This window comes from Eucalyptus grandis, chromosome 1 (assembly GCF_016545825.1).
Source record: "Eucalyptus grandis isolate ANBG69807.140 chromosome 1, ASM1654582v1, whole genome shotgun sequence".
NCBI lineage: Eukaryota > Viridiplantae > Streptophyta > Magnoliopsida > Myrtales > Myrtaceae > Eucalyptus > Eucalyptus grandis.
The window spans coordinates 7604871-7610974 of record NC_052612.1 but is presented as its reverse complement, the minus strand read 5'-3'; the positions used below and the strand labels follow the sequence as shown (position 1 = coordinate 7610974).

The 6104-nt window shown below is 39.0% G+C and overlaps 1 pseudogene; it reads left to right on the top strand.

Moving 5' to 3' along the window:
* Nucleotides 1-4217: 4217 nt before the first annotated feature.
* On the top strand, nt 4218-6104 carry LOC120288866 (annotated as a pseudogene).

Genomic DNA, 6104 nt, shown 5'->3' with positions numbered 1-6104 from the left:
GAGCAGATTTGGTGGGGTACTTCTTTCTTCTTTCAGAAAGAAACCAAATCATCTGCTTGCTTTGAGGTAGAGAGTTCATGATCTCGTCATATGAGGACACTACATCATCGTTTGCTTTTGTTCCGCATGTTTTGAATTTCAGTCACTGCCTGGATTGTAAGTTTATAACAATACAACTGTTCCGCACGATTTTAATTTCAGTCGCTGCTTGGATTGTAAGTTTATAACAATACAACTGGTATATCTTGGTCTAAGGGTCGAAAGCTCTCCACCTAAATATTGGTCATTGAACATGAACCATGTAAATCTTTCTATGTTGATTTCTATTTTTAGGGCGGACATGTCTCGACCTAGCATCCCAGTACTTTTGCTGTCGAGTTCACGTTCTGGAAATAAATCTAGCAGTTTGCAAGTATAGTTCAGATGTTGCGGCTAAAAGAGATACAGGCCTCTTGTACGTTACTCGACACCGATTGATCACTGCATGACTGGTAATTGTACATGGGTATATCCATTTTGCGCATCCGATTTATCAGCAAGATTCATAGAGAATACGCGAGGAACGTACTGTGAAGATTTTCTGGCGTTTGATGTGGGCGTAAAGTAACGTTAGTTCTTGGAAGATTTCTCGAGCTCGATACTCAATCGGGGCTAGACCATGTGGCTCTCAGTCGCGATGTCTGCTGCTGGCTTCTGGGGATCGAAGAGAATCGCAGGGCGAGAGTTCGCCAAAGAAGCGATCAGACCTTACTGTACGTCGCAGCTTGCTGTGCTTGTTGGCCGTCATCGGCAATGGTCGTGATGGAGGTGGAATCGAGAGAGGTACCCGAGTTCTTGAAAATGAGTAGCAACGGGTATCGAGACCTCCCGCGATCCTAAACGAGATACTGGGGCTTCTGCGGAGGCGATGCCCGGCTGGCTTCCGTCCCACCATCGGCGATTTCAACTGGGTCACCGAGTTCGATTGGATGGCCTGCACCGAGAATAGTACAATTGAGGTCGCCGTGGCTACGGTTTAGGTTTAGCGACGATCGGGTGAAAATTTTTGTGCTTGGTCCGGAATTAAAGGGAGACGGTCGCTCCGCCTCTCGATCTCTATCTTTTCGTGTCCGTGAAGGGTTTGCGAGGTTGAACGAGGTACGAGGAGTGAAGCTATAGCTGCGCCACGGAAGTTTCTCATTGACGATGCGCACATTCACGTCATCACCTATTTTTCCTTTTTCTTTTTCTTTTTCGTCATTACCTAATGATTCGCTAGTTATGATGCATCAATTGCCCCACTATTCATCCAACTATTTTCTGGTAAATGGCAAATTGATCATGTCCCTAAGGTTGGAAACGAATTAGTCTATTGTTACATCATAGGCTTTTCGATAAGAAAAAATGACAAATAATTCATAAATTTTAGCTTAATGTGTAATATAATCTAGAAATTTTAGTAAATATATATTATGTCATCCGAAACCTTAATTTTTGATGTGGTCCTAAACTTTTATTTCATTTTCAAGCAGTTCAAGGATCACATTATACCATTGAGCCAAAATTCGGAGATTAATTGTGTCATTATTCATTTTCATAATGATTATGCAAGATATTCCAGCTCCCCTATTCTTGCATGCAATATGGAGCCTTTCCTTTGCTTTTATGTTCTTTTCTTGTTCTTTTTGGTCATCTAAACCACTTCATTTGCCAAAGGAACTTGACGAAAATTGATTAAACAAATATTTTTTTTAAAATATTTTTTAGGAGAAATGACGCAAATACTTACGATCTTTAGCTACAGAACCTTTGGTCCTCGAACTTTTGACCAATACCCAATACCCAATACCCTCCTCCATTTCTTATCAGCATGGTGTAGTGTGCATGACTTGAAAGAGGTAAAAATATATCTCATTCTTGTTTTCTCGAAGGGAATATCGTTTTTACACTTAGTTGATATAAAAAAAGAAAGAAAGAAAAAAAAACCAATATAGGAAAAAAAGTCTTGATAACAAGAAGGTCAAATGACAATAATTGATTAATCGTTATGTATGTTTTAAAGGGTTAATTGATGTAGAAAATAATTGATAATATTGTTAAAAAAATTAATATGAAATGATAGCGTCAACACAAAAAAAAAAAAAAAAAAAAGAAGATGAACCGAATCTATAAGGATATTTTTAATATTATTGTCAATTTGCGTTATTTAACCATTAAAAATATGTAAAATCCATTTTCTGTTATATGATCTTTTTAACTTTTTCTCAGTGAAGCCTTTTCTTTCCTTGTTATAATTCATTATGTTTCTTTTCTCTAAATTATCTTTATTTTTAGGAAAAATGCCACCAAAAATCTGAAACTTTACTCACTGTGATTTATATATCCTAAACTATTTTTTGTGACATAAAAAATCTTACACTTATACCCTTCTAACACATTTGTCCAAACTTTTAACTCAGTGTGACATTTTTAACTCAATTTTTTTTTCTGTGACACGAAAATATCTAAACTTTTGTGACACCAAATTTTTGAAGTAAATATGTCACACATAAACAAATTTAGGATTTTTTGTATCACAAAAAGAAGTTTTGGGTAAATGTATAGTTTGGGGTAAATATGTCATATATGTACAAGTTTGGGTTTTTAGTGTTACAAAAAATGTTTAGGTTAAGAGTGCAAATAATAATCATTCTAACTAGAAATTGATTTTTGAAACAAAAATAGATTTTTCTATTTTTATTTTTGGATGAGTTTCTAAGCAAAAGTACGTGTTTGATAATAATGACATAAAATTTTTGTTCTCAGACTAAAAATTCGTTTGATAACGACATAAAATTTCTCTTTCTCGGCGATGGTGGTGGTCGGTGACCGGCGGTAATGAGTGGCAACGAAAGGCAGTGGATGGCGATAGCCAGCGAATGGCGGTAACCGGCCAATGGTAGCAAAGTGGATGGCTACCAACAATAGGCGGCTGGCGATTGGTGGGGTGGCAAGCGGCAACGAATGGCAAGTGGGCGGCCGGCTAGTAGCGAGAACAATTGATGAAAAGAGTTTTTATTTTTCATTTCTATTTTGGAAATAGAGAAGAAAAAAATTATTTCTTTTTTGTTACAAACCTATTTCATGACTAAAAATTTGTTTCAGAAATAGAAAAATGAAATTACATTATCAAATGGACTTCTATTCCAAAAACAAGTCTGAAATAGAAAATAGTTTTGAAATAAAAATAGAATTGTTATTATTTGCACCCTAAATGTGTCGATGTGCATTTTTTTTTGTCAGTTAATGTGTCAATGTGTATGATTTATGGTTTTTGTTCGCCTTTATCCTTATTTTTATGTTATCATTTTTTTTTTTTGGTAAAGATATTTTTATGTTATCATTGATAATCACTTCTTCCGATTATTTAGTTAATTTATTGCACTCCTTTTTCTTTATTTTTTTCTTGAAAGTCAAAGGCAAAGATTTATTTTGGTAAAAAAAATATAAAAATACACATTTACCCCTTAAAAGTCATGTGCTAAATCGAAAATGCAAGAGGGCTAACAACCGTAATAAATGAAAGTTTAATAAAATATGCATTTACCCTTTAGTCGGCAGGAGATTTGCATAATTCTTCCCGATTTTCAAAATACTAATCTACATATGTGATGATAATCTTTATATTAAATTGGAATTTCATCTTCTTCCTTTTTTTTTTTTTTTTTTGCAAGTATAAAGTGCCCGGAAGTCAAAAAATAGTAAAAAAAAGCTTCTCGATGACCTTGCCTTTTCCTGCCAATCAAGGAGCCACACCTCATCCACTCATCTTGGTCCGTCCGATTCGCCGATCACAACCACGTCAAACGCATCCCGACCGTACAATCCCTCCCGCACTCGCAGCCCCCCAATTCCTCCACGTAAGCGTCCCGCGAAATCAGACAACTGTCGCGCGTCGTCTCCCGTGTCGACCACGCTGTCATCTTCCCCGCGAGACGCAACTCACCCAATCAGCACCTCCCGCGTGGACAAGCCTCGACATCCACCGTGGATAGCCAGTCACCCGGGGATGCGTACACCGGCGCAGCCGGTAAACTGCTTGTGCTCCAAGCTTCGAACGGAGAGTATAAATTCAAAACTACTTTCGGCTAAAGTTGCTTCAAGCTCTCACCTATCTTGATTCTTTCTCATTGTCGGTTGAGATTTTAGGGAACATTCACTTGGGTTTCTGTCGAAAGAAGGAGAAAAAGGAGGGAGTGATGTTTCTGGTGGATTGGTTCTATGGAGCTCTAGCGTCTTTGGGTCTGTGGAAGAAGGAAGCGAAGATCTTGTTCTTGGGGCTGGATAATTCTGTGAAGACCACTCTGCTCCGAATGTTGAAGGACGAGGTACTTTCATTTGACTTCGCAGAGACTTCCTTCAATGGAAACATACAGTCCTAGAGTTGCTTTTTCTCTTATCGTGGTTGAGAATTGTGCTTTTTTAGTCTGTTCTTATGTTCGTCATCGATTCCTTTTGTTTCTCGAGGCCTCTCTGCACACCATTTGGTGAGTTGATTGCATGACTCTTGTGATCGCATGGTATGGGTTTATAGTATATTCTTTAGTATACAATGTGTAGATATATGTAGCGCGTTCATAGGATGATAACGCGCTTGTTGAAAGTTAACTGAAAAATTTTGGCCTGGTTCTGGCAGAGATTGGTTCAGCACCCACCCACCTAGTTCCCGACTTTAGAGGAACTGAGTATAGGGAAGATAAAGTTCAAAGCTTTCGACTTGGGTGGTCACCAGATCGCTCGTAGAGTCTAGCGGGACTACTACACTAAGGTAAAGTTCTGCTCTCTCTTTCTCTCCTATGAAAGCTCCTGATTCGGGACATCTCTTTAATTGTGTGCCATATGGCCGATTCATTCATGAATTCTGTAACAGTTTTTGAATTTTATGCAACATGATGCATGTGGGGCAGATCATCCTACTAAGTAGTCTGATGGTTTTGATTAATCATGTTAAACTAATCACTTCGAACGCTTCATTCTTATCTGTAGATGTGTTTCTTGACTTTTGAGTTGACAAATAGTCGGATGCGTGGTTCTTAACGCTCAGTTGACTGGTTTTATTTACTGCATTAAGTTTTCAATAGATTACCCTGAAATTGAACCTTTAGTTTACTTTGAGATCATATTTGACCTTGTTGGATTGAGGTGAGGGAATGCTTATGCACTCGCCACGACTTAGCCGTCGTCCACTTCTACTTCTATCTTTTATATTATACGTTTCTTCTAAACAGGGGCTTTATATTGGCCCAAGAAAAACATGGATTTACGGGGACTGATTTTCATTTTCAGTAGTCTGGGTCGGCAAGTGACATGTTTTCAGTTTATCTGGTGGTCCGTACGACGGTTTTCTTGCATACTGTTGATTTTTGTTTTCTCTTCGGATAACATTGTATCCTTTGCTAATCCATTTTCAAGATACTGTATATAGCCGGTGTGGCTGACTTGCAGTGTTTATAAGCAGATATTACTATTTGATCCAATCAACTAGAGTGTTGGCCAGTGTATTATTCGGCACTGGTTTTTCCTTGCTGCAAAAATTTCCTTTTTCTGGGATATACTACGATGACGGGGTTCTGCGGTAGGGAAACCCAAGTTTAGCATGATGTGGCCTTTATCGACTGGCAGGCACTTGTTCACACGTGGCATTTTTAAACTTCAAACGATCATGTGATATGATTATTGTTTCATATTGTTGCTGCGCAATGTATGGAAGCATGTGAAGCGATCACTTTGTCGAAGATGATGAATGCTTTGGAACTTTTATATAGGTTGATGGGGTGGTGTACCTGGTCGACGCTTACAACAAGGATAGATTCGCCGAGTCAAAGAAGGAGCTGGACGCTCTCCTCACGGACGAGTTGTTGGCGAAGGTCCCATTCCTCGTCTTGGGAAACAAGATCGACCTCTCTTCCGCCGCGTCAGAGGACGAACTGCGGTACTACTTGGGCCTCACCAACTTCACCACCGGGAAGGGCAATGTCAACCTCGTCGGCACCAACGTCTGCCCTCTCGAGGTCTTCATGTGCAGCATTGTGTGCAAGATGGGCTACGGCGAGGGCTTCAGATGGCTCTCTCAGTACATCAAATGA